A 19,465-nucleotide genomic window follows, 5' to 3' on the forward strand; every position below is an offset into this window, starting at 1 on the left:
TCGTTTAGGAGGCTTGGTCAGGAATTTGGGGTTGCGTTTTGTTGTAGGTCATAAGGAGATTTGTTGGGGTGGTTTCTCAGCATTTTGGAGGGCATTGGCAGCAGCATTTCCAGGTTGTACGAATTACCCAGCTGGAGGAGGAGTACGCTATAATTGGGGGTAATTTCAGAGGTTGGAACTAGGCCCAACCCTTTCTGGGTTTTTGTGGGTTTTATGAGAGGAGGCTAGGATTAATTTTGCAAAATTTTCTGAGCACTCCTGAGGGCAGAATTCCTAGTTGCATTCAACAGTCAACAACAAAAATTGTTGGACACAGTTTATTCTGGGACCATTTCCACCACTTGGGTGCGAGATATTTCTAAGTTTCGTTGAGCTGGTGGAGTTGTGCCTGTGGCTAATTTCTCAGAATTTTTGGAGTTGTTTAGAGGACTAAATCAGCGGTTCCTTTCCAGCGGCAACAACAGTTTTCTGGGTGGACGCAGATTTGGTAGTAGATCATTTCCAGCATTTGGGTACCATCATATTCACCTAGGATCTTGCCTTTCTTGGTGTAGAAATCCCAGGTTCTTTTGTTCCTACTCATTGTACTCCATCTGATTAATATAATAAAAAGGCTCAACGTTTTGGGTGTTATTTCAGTTGTAATCTGGTATTTCAGCATGTGTGTATAATTTTTATTGCATGTTTATGATTTCACTATTGTTATCACTTAATATTTTGATTAGGGATGTTACATTGGTTTTGTATGGGTGCTCGCATTAAGGTTTGTCCAGTCCATGTTGTAAGTGCACCTATGTCTTTTCCACATAAACATGTGCCATAGAGTCTATATGCATCTCCTTGGCCTATCGTGTAGTATTCATTTTTTAGTTCTAAATATAGCGGTCTCACAATTCACATTTTTCCAAAATAGTTCACAAATCCCAATGCACAGGGTCTTATGAGAGTTTTATTAGAATAGCATTCGCTTGTTTATTTTGTGAGAAGATGAAGTTTGAAGAGCTTTTCACCTATCCTTTTTTCCAACAGCCATAGATGGCATCATCGGCCCGCGGTGCTTTGGTGCCGAGGTGTGGAAGGCCCATCGATTCCTAGAATTCCCACAATGGGTCGTTGATGCGGAATTAAATTCTACATCTAATGAGTACCCACTCTGTATACTTCTATGTAGACCCACATAAAAAAATGAAAATATAGGAAAAAAGTGTTTTCACAGGATAGATTGAGAGAGGCTATGGATGCTCGTTGGTAGCAGGTCAAAGTAGACATGGTACTATGGCAACTTCTTTGGGGCCATGGATGCTTGTGTCCAAAACTTGACAAAGGCTCAAATATTAAGAATAATATGTACTTGACATGTCACGTACAAATATTAGCAAAGGGTGATGCAAACATGTATTTCATGAGTAAAAAGGTGAGAAAATATTTTTAGATGCCACATGATCCATGTTCCACATGGCATGTTGTGCATGGAGCCCCCAACAACATATACAAGCTACAACCCTCATTAAATCTAAATTCAATCAAGCACTCGACATGCGGATCGAATACTCCATCGTTCAAGTTGGCCATGGCACATTGCAAGCAAGTCAACTCTTACACTTGGGTCGTAGCACCTTTTTCATCGGCCGAATATTTTCAAAAAAGGAGCTGTTGGAGCCACTCCAACAAGTTGGTTGGCTATTATGCATCGGATTAAGCGTATGCAAGGTCAAATTAATGGAACACTTAACATTATCAAGCCGTAGGGTATTTCTATACCATCCAAGTTAAGTCAAGGGGCTAAGCTAGCAATGGAGTTTTAAAAGGAGTTGTCTAAACATGTTATGTTTTGGACTTTTTCCACAATCCGACGAACTTTTTTAGGCCAAATATTAATTTTTGTTGTTTAAAATTGGTTTTTGACTCCATATATGGATTCAACACCCTGAAAAATCCTTAGGGCGCTCAGATTGTGGAGTGTTTACAACTCAAACTTGTGATTCCAATAAATCCCTACCAAATTTTGGACAAATTAAATACGAAAATATACCAGAAACCCTTCGAAATGTAGAACAAATAAACTACGACATTTTAAAAAGCAAATCGTAAATTCTAAAAAGGGAACATTGAGCCTTTTATAATAAGGCCCTGTTGTCGCCCAAAGTGTATACCTAAGGCGCAACACTCAGAATAGGGGTTGTCACCTATTCTTTACTCACTCTGTTTAAGCTCTCTCCTATACAAGCTATGGGGGGTAGTCCCTAAAGATGAATGAAAGAGGAAAACTTGTTGGAACAACAAGTTCTAGGAGACTAAGAGCAAGGCAATTACTCCTCTAGGAAACTTGATTTAAAGTTAATTGGCAAGTAAGATAATCATTATTGAGCAATGTGAATTCTAAGAGATAGATTTGATTAAATCAATTTGAAATTTAACAAGATTAACAATGATGAGACCAGTGCCTTAATAACAATGCTCAAATACAAATTAAAGTACTTGCACAAAATAACTATATCTCAAGTCACAAGACAAGCAATGCTGCAAGACAAGGTTAGTACGAGAGATCAAAAGATTACAACAATTGGATATATGAGCAATAAGAAATAAACTTGCAATATAAATAAGACTTGTACTTCAAGTAAAGATGATATTCAAGAGACAATAAACTTGAAAATGACAAGTACAACAATGTAAGATTCATAAGTAAATGAAATGAGCTCACAATTCCAATTACATATAATCAATTGAAATGTAGAATGAATGCAAGATCTATCTATGTGAGATGCAAGATCTTGGTTAATTTTAATTATATGCCTATTCTAAGGTGAAGGCCTTCTCCTCAATTATCGAAGCAAGTCTTAGAACAAGGTTGTTGGGAGAACTATTGGGGAAGGAGGCTAAGGCCTCACTAACGATAACTACCTAGAAATTCTAGCAACCCAAGGGCCTTCATTCTTGCAAGGGACTCGGCCACAAGAGAACTACAAGATCACTCGTTTTAACCGTTGCTTAAGGGTCAAGCTTCTCAAATTGGAAATGAAGAAGGTTGTCCTATCTCTCTATCAACCAAGCTTATGCTTGGAGATAAATTTTAAGAATGCAAATTAGATCTAGGATGCAAATGAAAATTTTCCAATGAGATTCAATGACAATGATGCTTCAATAAAAGAAAGAGCCAATTCACTTATAATCAAGATTCACTTATGAGCACAAGATGATTAGCTTACAATAATGATCAATGAAGAAATTAGAATGTTACTCAATGAAACAATAGAGATGCAATTAGATTAGGTGTTAGAGCAATATCTCACAATACCTTTTACAAGAAATACTTATTAACATGTATTTACTTATATTGGACAATGGAAACAAGTAAAGATGTATGATCAAAGCACAACTGAATGATGGTGAATGAGATTGCTAACAAGATCAGAGAAATGATACTTTAATCTTCAATTGCAAGTGAAACAAAAGGCAAGATATACTTCACATGCACTTTAGATCAAGTAGCTAATTAATGAATGCAACTAAAGAGATCAAATCTAAACTATGATAACAATGAAACTAGCAATGCAAGAGAAACAAGTTAATAAGCTAGATCTAAAGGGTAAGAGAGAAGAAAATAGAAATCCTCCCACTTAAATAAGGAGGCGGGATACCATGGGATTGAGATCCAAAGCTTCCTCAAGAAGAAGATCTTATTATTATATTACAAGAGAAGAAGTCCTTTTGACAAAGGGAACAAACCCTTCAACACAATAAGAATTACAATGATAGAAGAATCTCACAACACAATCTCCTCAAGATAATAAAAAATGAACCAGATCAGCTACCAATTAAGACTCTAAACTCCTCAAACAAGTTGATCTAACCCTCAAAGGCCACTCGACCTTCAACAAGAAATGATACTAGTCATAAACGAGCTCACGACTTTGAGGAGGAAGGCCTCCAAAACCACATGGCCAACCTAGAAATTAATCAAATATTTATTTAAATTTTATCAAATTTTTTTATGGTGATTTTCTTAAGATCAAGGCTAAAAAAATTTCAGTCCTCCACCATTAACAAGCCCTTTGCTTTAGTCAAGGAGAAGGCTCCTCGACCTTCAAGAAATAAGTCTAAAAAATATGAGACTTCCATTAAAAAAATTACAAGTGATAAGACCCTTTGAAAATGATTTTTTATGCCAACAATGTCTAGGGAAATCCTCCAAAAATTCGTTGAACCTCTTGCAAAGTCACAAGGGTTAGCAAATAAAATTAATGGCAAGAGCTAGAAGGCCTTGAGGGCCCGTGACCTAGAGAAAAGGGCTATAATGCCTTCGGCCTTCAAGGAAAAGGCCTCAAAACTTTATATGAGCTACAAATAATCCCTCACAAGGTGCCAAAACAAGCCCTAAGGCTAGAGGCTACCCTAGAAGATGAGATCTAAAGAGAAGAATGGCCAAAACTCCAAGAAAAACACTTGAAAAAATTTGCAAACGTCTTATGGAGGAAAACCCTTAGAGAATTTTCGATTTGGAAGAAAATAGGCCTTCAAACCCTTGCGACCACCATTAAAATGCTAGACGGCTCCTTAAAAAAATTTCGCTACCCTCAAAAGCCCTAGCCATCTAGGCCAGGAGGCCGATCCTAGCTTTAGAAAATGATTTTCTTCAAAACTTCGATGGGATCAAGCCTCAAAAAACGTATACAATAGATCCAAGCCCAAAATTGATGCCTTCCTTCGTATCTGCAAAGAAAAATCAAGAAAAACCCAACAAGTATATACAAATAGATGGAAATATATACAAGGTTAGGAGAGAATATATACACAAGATCTATTCACAAATTTACAATGATAAGCTCTTTAAATATCAAATCTATTCATCAAAGTTCTAAAATAAATTTTGAAATATTTTAAAGATTATTAAATTCAATCTAGAGCAAGTAGTAAGGAAAACCCCTTTTCTTGATTCTAAAGATAAGTCTTCAAGTGACCCACTATGGGTTCTTCAACTTCTATGCTTGAATAGTTGGTTAATTCAACCGAGAATGTCCCCAAGTATTCAAGATTTGATCAACAAAATTATTTTCTACACACTTGAAAAATAATTGTTAGATCCATAGAGATTTGGATAGCATAGTGATAAAGGAGTCTAAGGGTTTAACCGAAAACTAATAGATCTGCTCCACCTAGTGTGTTTCTCCAAATTTAAACAATCATGCAAGATAATTCAAATTGTACACCAATGAATCTTCAAGAGCTAATGGAAATAACAATATAAACCACTAGTAGAACATTAAGCACAAGAGATCAGAAAAATTATACCATATAAGTGAAGAATAACTCAATAGCTTTGCCCCAAAGACTTTTAGTTTATTGCTCAGAAAAAATATTACAAGGATAGCAAAGCTTCACTGACCAAGAGCTAAAGATTACCTCATGTTACGATGAGGAGCTTAGAGCTTCCTTATATAGAAAATGAGAGCATGAGAGCCTCCAAGTGGAAAAAATGGCTACTTGACTTGACTTGATCCATGGCTTGATCCTCCTCAAAACAATTTGATCCCTTGATTACTACTGCAGAGATATCTAAAAAAAAATCGCCTCCTTAATTGATGCACTGGATGTACTAATCTTTGACCCTAGGGTGGTTTTGCACCACTGGAAAATCTTCAAGAATAATTCTCTTGAAATTCTCTAATTCATAATAACCACTAGGACCAAAAAAATTGATTTCCCTTGAGAAAATATTTTCCTTTTAGCCCAATGAATTTTTTGTGGGTCTTTTCTGCCTTGGAAATTCAACTTTCTTCTATTTTGAATTTGATCCGTTTTTGTAAAGTGCACATTTCCTTTTTAATTATTTTTCCACTTGGAGAAAATTTTATTCTCTCATTTTTATTTTTTGACTAATTTTTGGCTAATTATTTTCCAATTTTTTGCTAGAAAATAATAATAATGACTCTACATGGGGCTAGACATATTCTTCCACCCTCAAAGTGTGTCTAGGTAGAAACTTTAGGAGTTGAGGTGTAAAATTAAGTACTCATACCCCCTAGAATTCCTATAGAAAACACCTTTTACATTGTAACGTTCCTAAATAGGAAATTAAGTGATAAACAAAGCATGCAAACAATCCAACAATCAGAAAAACGAAATTTACATCAAGCACCCATGAAAACAATGGAAATAGAGAACTGCTGAGCCATTTTATTAATTCTTCAAGGGAAAATACAATGACAAAATAGAATGGTGCACGTGGGCTTGTCTCAATGGACAAGCATGACAAAACTCAGATGACAAAATGATGAACTAAAGGCTGCCCCAACTGCTGCACCAAAACTGAACTGCGCTGCCCAGAAACTACACTGTCTACTGAAATCGAAGGGCTGGAATCACTGCTTCCTGTGCTCAGAAAATTATGAGATTTCAACTCCTTGCTCCTTGGCCTAAACCCAGAAAAACCCAGGAAGGGTTTGGTCTGGTTCAGACTTTTGAAATTCGACCCCCAAGGAGCCCAACCTCAGTTGCAACTGCAAAACTCGGTCTACTAGAATGAAGCTATAAAACCTCCTGGAAAATGCCCCAAATCACTGAGATGATCCCTCCTATGAATCTCCTTCCTTCCCAGCTAAGATTCCGGGTTGTAGCTCTTCCCCTCAAGACCCACGAATTGACTGAACTGGCCCTCTGCGTTGTCCTCCAAGCCTGGAATTCGAACTGCTGGTTTGTTGCCTTCTCTTGCCCCAAAACTCTTCCTGAATGTTGGCCCAATGATGTCCTTCAGATTCCTTGGCTTCTCCGGCTAATGGCTGGCCCAAGGTAGCTCTTTCCCCCACTGCGTGTTCTCAACTGCTGGCCTAGAAATACGCACTCCCTAAAGATAGTTGAATGACTGTGTTGTAGATACTCCCCCTAAGTCGAAACTGTTGGGTCCTTTTCCTAGGCAAAATTGTGCAAAATTGTGTAGAGATAAGCTTGTTACAAATGTATTTGGGAAGGGACATGACAATCCTCCCCTCCCAAATGTTGCTTGCCCTCAAGCAACTTCAAAGCTGGGTGCTCCAAAATGTGCTCACCCTCCCAGGTGGCATCCTCATCCGGCAAGTTCTTCCAGCATAAAAAGAACTCCCTGATGGTCCTGTTCGTCAGCTTCCTTTCCCTCTTCTCCAAAATGGCCTTAGGCTCCAGAACCAAGTGGCCCTCATCATCCAATGGGGGTAACTCTACTGTTGCTGTCACCTATTGCCCCAACACCTTTTTAAGGCATGAGACATGGAATATATTGTGAATCCTGCTCCCCGAAGGCAGCTCCAGCTCGTAGGCCACCTCCCCAACTCGCCTGATCACCCTGTATGGCCCATAAAAGCGAGGCTATAGCTTCTCGGCCCCCTTCTGCTTCAACGTGGACTGCCTGTACGGCTGTAACCGGAGGTACACCAAATCCCCCTCCTTGAAATGTCTCTCGGTCTGGTGTTGGTTTGCATACACCTTTTGTTGGTTTTATGCTGTCACTAAGTTATCCTTGAGAGCCTTGAGGATGTCTTGGCTCTCTTGGATCCAATCTTTGGCCTTTGGGGCTCGGCTGTCTCCAAAAACAACATCAGCAAAAGATAATGCATCATAACCATACAAGGCACGGAAAGGAGTCATACTGATGGACATGTGGTGGGTGGTGTTGTAGCAATACTCACCCAAATGCAGCCACCGGATCCAAGCCCTCTGTTGCCCAGTCACGTAGTTCCTCAGGTACCCCTCCAGTCACTGATTAACTCGCTCCGTCTGGCCATCTGTCTGGCCATCTGTTTGGGGGTGGTAGCTCGTGCTAGGAGTGAGCTCGGTACCAAGCAACCTGAAAAGCTCCTGCTAGAAGCCTCCCATGAACCTGCTATCCCTGTCACTCACGATGTTCTTGGGAAGCCTGTGTAACCGGAAGATCTCCCTAAAGAATAGCTCTGCAACCTGTGCAGCCGAATATCTAGTAGGGATGGCGAAAAAGTGGGCATACTTGGTCAACCGGTCGACCACTACATAAATGCAGTCCTTGCCCTGCACTGTGGGGAGCCCTGTGATGAAATCCATAGAGATACTTTCCCATTTCCCCTCAGGGATGGGAAGCGGTTGTAACAATCCTGCAGGGTGAATCAACTCCCCCTTGTTCCTCTGACATGCCTCACACTCCTGTACGTGCTTCAGCACATCCCCCTTGAGGCCCTTCCATGTGAATCGTTCCCTGACTCCATATATGTTTTCCTGAACCCCTGTTGCCCTGAGAATGGTGAGTCATGTGCTGCCTGGAGCACTCTCTCCCTCAACTGCGAGTTGGGCACCAAATAGATAAGCCCCTTATAGTAGATAACCTCGTCCATCACCCGGTAGCGCTCATCTGCGTGGGTACCCTCTAGAATCTTGCATGCCCTCTTGTCCTTGGAATACTCCACCAATAGTTGGGCCTTCCAATCATGGCAGATGCTCATGAGTGATAGGCCTGCGGGTCTCCGTGATAGGGCATCAGCCACCACATTGTGCTTTCCCCGCACATACTCTATGTCGAAGTCATAGGCCTACACCTTGTTGACCCATCTCTACTATCTGTCGTTGAGGCCCTGCTGCCCCATGAAGTGACGAAGATTGTTGTGATCAGTCTTCACCCAAAACCTGTTACCCACCAAATATTGTCGGAACTTGGCCAATGCATGCATGATGGCCAACATCTCTTTGTCATATATAGAATATGACCGCTCATGGGGTAAGAGCTTCCGACTCTCAAAAGCAATGGGGTGCCCATCCTGTGATAGTACTGCTCCAACTCCCTCCCTAGATGCATCACACTCCACGGTGAAGGGCTGGGAAAAGTCCAAAAGTGTTAAAACTGGACAACTGCTCATCACCTCCTTGAGGCGATCAAAAGCTGTCTGTGCCCCATCAATCCATGCGAAAGCCCCTCTCTTGGTCAAATATGTCAGGGGGGGTTGCCAACTGCAAAAACCCCTTGACAAAATTCCAATAGTAAGTGCAGATTCCCAATGATCTGGAATGGATATGCCTATGTGCCTATGTGCCTATGATCTGGAATGGATGTGCCTATGTGCCTATGTGCCTATGATCTGGAATGGATGTGCCTATGTGCCTATGTGCCTATGATCTAGAATGGATGTGCCTATGTGCCTATGATCTGGAATGGATGTGCCTATGTTATTTTATGCAACGGATCGATAAGATTGCAAAATACACAGACACTGAAGCAATTAAAGAAAACATAACAGGCAAACATGTAACCACAACAAGTTTAATAAGGAGTTCACCCAATACTCCTGGGCTACGTCCCCCAGTCCAACCTTCAGTGGTGGCCTCTCTATTATGTTTTCAAAGCAAAGTTTTTACAATAGTGAGCTCAATTTGAGTCTCACACAGCAGATATAAATCAGTAAGACTGTACTTGGATCCCCCAAGTTTCCGGAGTACACAGACTCTCCTTACTGAAACTCGACCTCTACTGGTCATAGTAGTATGAGCCCAATCTGAGACTCATACATGATAGCCATATAGAGAGAAGTTTGCTTGAACCTCTCAAGCCTTCTCTAGAGTACACAGACTCTCTCTGACTCTCTCTGGCTTTGTCTGGCTTGATGCTGCCTTTTGCTTCTGCAAGTCAGCTCGGCTCCTTTCGGTTCTCTACTTTCTGCGTCTAACTAACTCTCCCTCTTCCTCTGTCAGTTCGTGGCTTTAAGGCCAATCGGTTTTCCGACTGTTCGTTTCCGCTCCCCAGCTTTCCGGTTCCCCTAGCTCTATCTGTTTGAATCCCTCTATTCTGCATAATCAACACTGGGTATGCCTCACAGGGAAGTGGCCACCTATTTCGTAATGAACTGAGTGTCAGTTCTCTTGGAAATGTTTGAACGGCCGTTATTTCTGTTTGCTCCAAGATTGCCCACGAAACATGAATCTTTGCCAACTCATCGTCCATGTCGGACTTCAAATCCCATGTGATCTTGCTCTATAATCCTGTCAAATCCGGTCATTTATCGGGACGCGTCTCCACCGTTGATCTGGGGCCCCCAAATCCTACGGTTGTCGTGCATATCGGGCAGTTAAGTAGCTCGATGGTTACCCGTCCGATATGCGCGGTTTTCTCTCTCTTCCGCTGGACGCGTGTCACTCGCTGTGTGGCATCGGGCGGAACTTGGTTGAAACCGCTTACCGCCTCGAAGCCCTTCCGATATCCTGCCGGTTTTGTGGAACCCCGCTCCGACGGAACCGAAACAGTACTTTTCTGCATTTCATATTCATTTCGGGTCCAGGCGCTCGGGCTTTTCCTTCTTTCAGGGGTTTGCCCGACAATATGTGATTAGCGACTTCAGAAACCACCCCCATTTCTCGAAAAGACCTCCTGTTTTGCCAATTCGTGATAGCGCGTGTTACCATGGGCCAACGGTCTGCGCGCTTGACCGAGGGTCCTCGTTGCTCCGCGCTGTTCACAAATTACAATTGTTTCAAGGATATTTCTGATAAGCTCGATCTTTATAAGACTTTGAAACTTTGGCATGAATTTTACAGAGTTCATGAAAACTTAGAGAGTGTTTTAGGATCCAATTCGAATCACGGCCTTCCCACTGAAAAAGCTTTTGGACCACCAAAAGTTGGTTTTTAAGCATCAATCGAGGGTATAGATTCATCGCCTGCCCAATTTCTATCCATTTTGCACTGCTTGGTTTTGAACCTTTGAGCCCAATCCTAAGGTACTCAACATCCCCTCTGCGCGTGGTTCTCACCTTACTGTCCAGAACTGTATCTTCTTGCAACTCATTGAGATATTTAGGCAACAGATCATCAATAGAAGGCAATTGGTAGTTCCATACACTGTCATCTCCTTTGTAGCTGCTCACTATCTGTGTTAGATCCCTGCGTCCCCTCTCTCTCTCATCGTTTTTCTCCCACTCAGCCATATATAAGCGTTTCTGCCCATCCTCGTGGCTGTATACACTCAGCTATACGCTATTCCAAAACCTCCATCCACTGCTGCCATCCTCAGCTCACGCAGTCTCCCTTACGCTCTGGCACACAGCCCCTTCACCTTATCCGCAGCAAACCTCTGCGTGTTCCTTTCACGCCCTCATCCATGCATAACTTGCACGCTAGTTGTCGCAACTCCTCACGCAGAATCAACGCACTGCTATCCCTCATCCGTCGTCAAAATTTCCAGGCCTGCACACAATCAACCCATTCGATTTTGTTTCTTTTTGTTTTGTAGTTATATGCATTGGATATCAGGACTTAGGGTTAATATCTTTTTAGATTTAATTTAGATTGTTTTAGCTTACGTAGAGTTAGATTTATTTTATTTTGTTTCATGATTTAATAGTAGTTCAAAAGGATCAAATAAAAATAAAAAATAAAAAAGCCATAAAAACGATAATTCTAGAGTTGGATTCATTTAGTGTAGATTTATTTAGTTTTTAGAATTAAATTTTTTAATAATTTTTAGTTTTAAATTTCATTTTAATTTAGTTTAGTTCAGTTTTACTTTATTTGAAAAAAAAAAATCATAAAGGCATAAAAAGTTTTCTTTTAATTTAGATTAGATTTTAGTTTTATTTAGATTGTAGATTTTTTTGGGTTTTTGTTTGAATTTTGACTTTAATAATATTTAAAAAATATAAAAAGATATAAAATCCCAAAAAGCATAAAAAATAATCTTTAGGCCTTTTTATTTTGTTCTATAGTTTAGATTTTTTAGATTTAAGTTTCATTTATTTAGACTTTAGTTTTTGCTTAGCTTAGTTTTGTTTTATTTGAAAATATAAAAATACAAAAAAAATGGAAATATTTTGCCAGATTCAGTCTTGGCTCAAGGATTTGTCATGTTTGCAATATATCTTTTCTGCTGAGGCTAAAATTTTGATGTGGGATTAATATTTATCATTTTTTATGTGGTTAAACATGCTTAAATGTTCATTTGAAGATTAGCTATATGAAAGTGATAACTGGTTAGCATTTAAAATTACGTGGTTATTTAAAGCATTTAATCTTTCGAATTTTAATTGCTGGAATATTGTTAAGCCATTGAGCATTTATCGATTATCTCGCATTTGGTAAAATTAATCTTTGTTTGGGTTATTTGATGGTAAATGATTGTTAATGAGTTCATATTTCTACAGTATTTGATAAACAATTATTCAGTCATTAACTCCATAAGGCACTGGCACATTAACTTATAAAATCAATCAAGTGCTTGTTTCCCCTTGTTGTGTCTCCCAACCCAACTGGTCCACAGTTGGTCATCCTTTGTCCCATAGGGTCTACCCCCCTTGGCCACGGGAGACGACTTAAACGAAGAGATCGGGGATCAAGGTGACAGCCCCTGGTCTGAGCATTGTCATGACAATCTGTGCGACAACAATCCTCAGAGGAAGTCACATTGGCATGCCCTAGAGTGGACAAGTCGTGAAACCACCAGTCATGTGCCTCCCCCTCCAAGTGTAGGGTAGCCATTTTAATGGCTTCCACCTCTGTCATCCTGTTGAGCTGGAAATAAGTATCCAACTTCTCCACCCAAGCCCAAGTTGTGCACTTGGTAGTGCCATCATATGTAGGGAAGTACATCCTCCCAATAGTACGCTGCAACTCGGAGCTCTGCGTGCCCTAGCCTCCATAATTCCTGCCCTTCTCATTTTGCTTGAGCTGACAATAGTCTCTGAAAGATAGGGCTGCCTTGAAATCTTCCCCCATGGATTGCCATTCCCTGAAATACTCCCCCATGGGCATCTGGTCATCTAGTCCACCCTGCTCACTAGGTGCTGATGGTAGGAAAGAAGGCAGCGTGGTCCTAGTTGGCCCACCTGAGGCTGGTGGGTGAGTAGCTGGTGAAGGGTGGTCATACTGTTGGGAGGCCCCAGAAGTCTCCCCAAATAGGAAATCTCGGTGGATGCTTCGGTCCCGGTTTTGTTGTTTGATCTCATCCAACATCTCCTTTTGCCCCTTCGCTAAATCACTAAGGGCCTTCAAGAGGCTGTCAAAGGCCATATCCTCCTTACTCTTGGGTTCCACCATGTCCTCTACTACCAGATCCTTCCCACGCTCCTTAGTGTCTGGTGTAATCTCTAACTCCCTCTCCTGGCTCTAGTACCTTTGTCTCCTGTAGGTGATATTTTGCCTGTCCTCCTCACTCATAACAAAAGTCTCCCACCATGTTACTTGGGAGCGGGAGCGGGAGCGGGGAGCGGGAGCGAAAACGGGAGCGGGAGCGACCATTTTCAGAAGCTCCTGGTTTGGGAGCGAATCCCGGAGCGATTTTTTAAAAATATATATATTTTTTATATTTTTAATTTTTGATACATATATGTCAACAAAAACATGTAGAATGATGAATTAGATATAAAAAACATAAAAAAGCATAGATTGAACCATATAACAACAATCATCTAGAAGTTATAATCTCCATCAACCACGTCCGCAAGTTAGTAACATAGTAACATACAACATATTGAGTCTCATGATTCATCAATCTTAAAGTTTCAAGCTTTCAAAATTCAATATATAACATTTATCATCATTGATCACCAAAGTTGTACTTGTAAGCTAAGTGTAACCATTACAACAAATAATATCTAACATGAAATGAAATGTTATAAAATGAAATGAAATGAAACAACTTTCAACTTTCATGAAGCATCATATTCATAATTCATTACTAATGAGTTATAATTGCCAACTTCAAACTTAAATTGTCATATATTGTTTAAAACAATATCATAATAAATATGAAAGAGTCAATAGTTATAAAAGCTACTAGAAACTAGAAAAGAGAAGTAAATCTATTATCTATTTCTTATGCTTGGGCATCTTGCCACCATGAGAAATGTCTAATTTTTTAGTCTTGTTGCAAAATCAGGATCTTTGTCATTAATATCACTCTCCAAGCATTAATATCCAGAGGTATCTTTGTCATTACCTTTGTATTTGTATAGGGATCTTTGTCATTAATATCACCCTCTAAGCATTAACATAAGATAGAAAAAGCATAACATGTCAAGTCAAGATTTTGTTTGAGTGATGCGTACATTTTTAGAAGGGTCATGATAGAGGAGTTCGACAACCAATGTCACTAACATCCAAGGTACATAGAGGGATTGGTACTCTTGATTAAATACGAGTTCCATACCCTAATACATGACAAAATTCAATGGAAACATTGCAATCCCCCAATCCTGAAATCCTGAAAAACTGATAAGTCTGTTGGATTTTGAATGAAATCTAAAATTCTACTTTCTCCATATGAAATCCAATGAGGACGAAACCACTCTCAAACATCCTGAGTCATTTCATGGTAATGTTAAAAATTTAAGTAAAAGGATGAAAATGAAAATTAAAGAAAATGTCACTTTTACTTTAAGAATTTAACATTACCATGAATAGCATATCAATACTAGGGCCTAGACTTGATCATTAAGCTGCCCCACTCAAAAACTATTTGTTTCTTTCAAAAAAAATTGCATTTCGAACATTACTACAAAAAAAAAAAATGCAAAAAAGGCAAAACGCTCCCGAAAAGGCAGGGAGCGAATTTTTTTTTAGGGAGCGCGCTCCCGAAATCGCTCCCTTTTCGGGAGCGATTTCGGGAGCGCGCTCCCGACCCGCTCCCGAGTCGCTCCCGCCCGGAGCGCGGATTGGGAGCGGGAGCGAGGGGGGGGGGCGCTCCCCCGCAACACTGGTCTCCCATGGTTGAGCCAAGATCTAGGCTCTGATACCACTGTAATGTTCCAAACTAGGAAAAACAGTGATAAGCAAAGCAAACAATAGAAACAACACCAAGAAATTGAAACATTCAATGCACACCCATAGAAAGTCCAGAAATATCCAACAGTTGAGCCATTTTATTATAATCTGGGAGAAAAGTACAATAATGTGGAAGAGGTGCACCTGGGCTTGCCTCAAAGGCAAGCGTGATCAAGCCTAGGTGATAATATGTCAATAACTGCTGCAAGGATGCCCTGCGCTACCCCAATGAAACTGTGTTGTCTGCTGCAAAGATGTTGCTGGAAACCCCGTCTCCAGTGCTCAGAAAATTCTACCAAATTAGCCCCACACTCCTCAAGCAAAACCCATCAAAACCCAGAAAGGGTTTGGCTTGGTTTTGACCCCGGAAATTCAGCCTCCCAAGAGCTACGTCCTCCTCCAACTACTGTAAGGTACAACCTACCTGTAACTCCTAAATAAGCCCTCCCAAACACACAAAAAATGGCTGAGATAATCCTTCCTAAACTTTCCCTTATCTCCCCCAGCGAATACTTGCTCCACAAACTGACCCACAAATTCCCACGTGTGCCCAGTGAGGAATTCTTGTGCTGGCCCTGAGTGCTGGCAATCACGCTGCTCCCAAACAGAAATCTCCAGCTCCCAAAATCCTCCCAAAGGCTAGTCTTCCCTTGTACTTCCTTCACCAAAACTCTTTCGACAATTGCTCCCCGAAAGGCCACTGAATTATCTACTGCGTGTTCCACTACTGTGTCCTCCTGGAGTACGCACCGGCTAAATGATAGTTGAGTTGGGGGCTCTAAATATCCACTTGCAATCTCCCGAAATGATAGAAAGAAACCTCACTAGGGTGGCACTCATGGTCCATTGAAGAGAGGGTGAGTTCTCCGCTTGGAGAGCTCGTGCTAAACAGCGAGTGACTCGGCTAAGCAGCTCGAGCAACTAAGGTTGAGTTCAATATGTCAAAAGATGCCTTTGTGAAGATGAGCTCCTCCTATTTATAATTTCGTGGGCCTTCCTTCCCACGTGGGCCCCTCCACCTTGCCATTCGACTTCCCTCCAAGGCTATTCGAACTCTTCACTTGGCCAAGTGTGTTTTTCCCATGTGGGTGGCCCCCACATTCCACTAACAAAGTAATTCAGCCTCCTTTTCTTCCCTAAGTCCCTATGTCAAAATTGAGTGGGTTCCATGGTCTCCAAAATTATCCAAAATTGTGGGAAATTAAACCTGTAACAAAATAATTTAGGAAGGGACATTACAACCCATCAAAGAAATACGCACCCCTTGGAGGAAAATCGATTTTGTTTTAAGGAGGTCGAAATAGTTGGAGGAGGGACCCACAAAGAAAGGAGAGAAACAATTATAAATAGAGGGTTGAAGGCAGCATTTAGAACCTTTTGCTAATTTGACTTCTACACCATTGTTGCTCAAGTTGTTTAGTTGGGTCACAAAGTGTTGTTCAGCACCAGAGATTTCTAAGGGGAAATCTCACTCCTTCGATGGACCTTGAGTGCCACCCTAGGGGAGCATTGCCATAATTCCTTGGAGGATTTCTAGGGAAGATTGCAGGAAATTCAAGCTGCTCTGTGGAGCAATCTGGGCACAGAAAAAGGGACCACGTACTCTTGTGGAGAGGGATTCCGGCTGAGCTAGTTCTGGGTTTTTGGAGGACCAATCCTTGGGCATTTTGCAGCAGATTTCAGGTGGATTTGTGGGCTGAGGGTGTGACTATTGCCCAGGTCAAATTATTCTTCCTGGGGCCCACGCAGATGGGGTTCTGGACTGTGCAGTTCTATGTGTGGGTTGATTGTGGGGAGGACTTGGCTAAGAAATATTGGGGTTGGCTTGCTAGGAGGTGCAAGAAGGCTTGTTGGGGGAATTTTCTCAACATTTTGGAGGGGTTGTAGAGGCTGATTTCCTGTAGGACGAATTTTCCAGTCAGTGGAGGAGCTCATAGGAATTGGGGGTGATTTTGGAAGGTTGCAACTAGACCAAACCCTTCTTGGGTTTTTCTGGGTTTGTGGTGGAGTCTCCAAGATTAATTTGGTGGAGTTTTTTGAGCACTTTTGGGGGCTCAAACCGGGGTTTCTTCCAGCCAACAGTTGCAGAATTTCCAGGGCCTGTGCAGAACATTGAGGAGAAGTCTTTTCCTTGCATCTGTGCAACATCTTTTTCACCTAGGATTGTCTAGCTTGCTTTGGCATGCCCAGGTGCACACATTACATGAATTGTACTCTCCTCTTGATAATAAAATGATTCAGTTTGACGCAGTTCTAGTGCAATTTGTGGGTGTTTAATTGTTGTCTAAATATTTTTGTGTTCCATGTGTATTTTTTCTTAATATCACTGTCAATTTTCCTAATAGGGACTTTACACTATGAATAATTACAACAAAGATGAGAATTACTGCATCCTTGTACTTGAAAATTAGTAATTTAAAAAAAAGAAGGAAAATTACTCTTGAATATGATCAATAACACAAAATAGATGTGTGATATTGCTAGATTTACTTCCCATAAAACTTGCAGACCAGAAATAGCAACTTTTGTAAGAGTACCATTTGACAAGCAAAGGATTCCTACCAAACATATGATCTAGAAAGTTTAAACTACATAAGTATCACAGGCCAAGAATGAACGTATTGGTTCTAATAATGTGTGTGGCATGATCTATAAATGCTATGGATATGCAGATTTCTATTATCATTCAATATTTTCTCCAAAAATTATAATCCTGTAAAAACTAAACTTTATATTTACTGAATTTATTGTAGGTACATCACATGTAGCTCCAAAAATGTAGACACATTAAAATGAAAATGGAAGATTTCTTTTCCATATAAAACAATTTCAAAAACACTGCAAATTGTAAGAAATATACAGAAGTAATGCAACTCCAATATTTAAAGTAGGAAAACAAGCAAATTCAAACATTTGCATACAATATTTGCATTTACAAAAGAAGAACATACATGATAATCTAGTATTACCTGGATTTATTAGGAACTAGCTGATCCAAAACCATTTGAATCGTAATTGGGTTGAAATTGAAAGGCAAGGATGAAGCCACAATCCAGTCTTGTGGTGGATATAGCTGAAAATTGAACACATAATTTTTACAATAACAAATTATCATTCCTATGCACCTTAAAAGGAAACAATTTTTTTCAAAATTTCAAATCCCTTATAGACTTACAGCCATTGACAAAATGACAAACAATAATTAGTAAAGCACTAAAACTCCAGACTTTTGTTTACATGCATAAACAGAATCATGACACTTGCACTATCAAAAGCAACAAACCACTTTGACATAATCATAAGAACTACTCCCTTGCAAATACCAAGAATTATCAATAACATGCATAGGCAACATAAAGTATGCATTTTTAAATTTTTGGCAAAATGCATCTACATTTCCCACCTAAACTAAACCTTGTGCACCAAAATCAATAGAATAGGACACCAAAATAGGTTATAATAATAACAATATTTGTGTGTGTTTTGACTCTTGAGTAGAGAAAATATTGTTTGCACTAGTATCTGTGATTGGCAGAGGAGATGATTTACTTTTGTTTGTGGTGATTGTTGGGTGTTGTTACCTGTCATATTGCAGGACGACACACCCAGTTGCATAGGAAAGAGATTCTGATGACATTGATTGATCACTTGAAAGCAATGTCACATGGTTCGGGTTCAACAACGATAAAATTCGATTCAAATTCAAATTTCTAGATAAGATTCGAATAAGGTTCGTCATTAAGTTCGAGTATATATATATATATATATATATAGATAGCTAAAAAAATTTAAATCTTCTTATATTAATTTATCATATATAAAATATAAATTTTATTAATATTTAATATGAACTTATTTACTAATATTCTAATATATGTGATATAAAGGATATTAATCATAAGGTTGATGAAATAAATAAAATTAGAAAACTATAAACTACCGTGTACCATGGTTTGTGATATAAAGTATATTAGCAAACAATGAATACTTTATAAGATGAAAAAATAGATAATTATAAACCAATAATCCAACACTTAGTAACTGTGGACCATTGTTTGAGTAATGACTTGGGTGTCGCGACAGAATGACTATGGTGAATATAGTGGCAACTTGAGTCGTAATAATGGAGACGCTAATTATTCGATCCAACAAATGAAACAACGCCACGATGCAGATGCTAATCACTCGATGCAGATATTCGCACTAGTTGCCCAATATACCACCATCTGTTCGATCATATCCCTTGTTGCCTTGCAAGGATGGAGCCTACACCAAATGGTTGTCAAAACTGCTTTCTTGCATGGTTCGCTTAAAGAGGAATTCTATGTAGAACAACCCGAGGGGTACGAAGTTCAAGATTGTAAGACACGTGTATGCAGGTTGAAGAAAGCCCTCTATGGGTTGAAGCAAGCCCCCAAGGCTTGGTATGAGAGGATTGATAGTTATCTTATGAAGATGCGATTTACAAGGAGCGATGCTGACCCGAACCTATACTTCAAGGCTGAAAAGAACAGGCCTCTCATTCTGGTTCTTTATGTGGATGATCTCTTTCTGATAGGTGATGACCCTCTCATTCATCAATGCAAGAGGGAGTTGGCTTCCGAATTTGAGATGAAGGACCTAGGACTGATGCACTACTTCCTAGGACTGGAGGTCTGGCAAAAGCCAAGTGATATTTTCTTTTCTCAGGGAAAATACATTGTGAAGCAACTTGAAAGATGTG

The 19,465-nt window shown here is 40.0% G+C and overlaps 1 pseudogene across 1 annotated transcript in view; it reads right to left on the reverse strand.

The window, feature by feature from the left end:
• Nucleotides 1-19,465, reverse strand: part of LOC149154057 (insulin-degrading enzyme-like 1, peroxisomal) — a 681,568-nt pseudogene that overhangs the window by 304,478 nt on the left and 357,625 nt on the right. The window contains exon 14 of the transcript XR_016262205.1: nt 17,712-17,815. The product of XR_016262205.1 is annotated as an insulin-degrading enzyme-like 1, peroxisomal (transcript). The remainder of the gene's footprint in view (nt 1-17,711; nt 17,816-19,465) is intronic.

The sequence above is a fragment of the Pinus tabuliformis genome, chromosome 9 (genome assembly GCF_031772625.1).
Source record: "Pinus tabuliformis cultivar Carrire ecotype Pingquan chromosome 9, CPIR1, whole genome shotgun sequence".
Lineage (NCBI taxonomy): Eukaryota > Viridiplantae > Streptophyta > Pinopsida > Pinales > Pinaceae > Pinus > Pinus tabuliformis.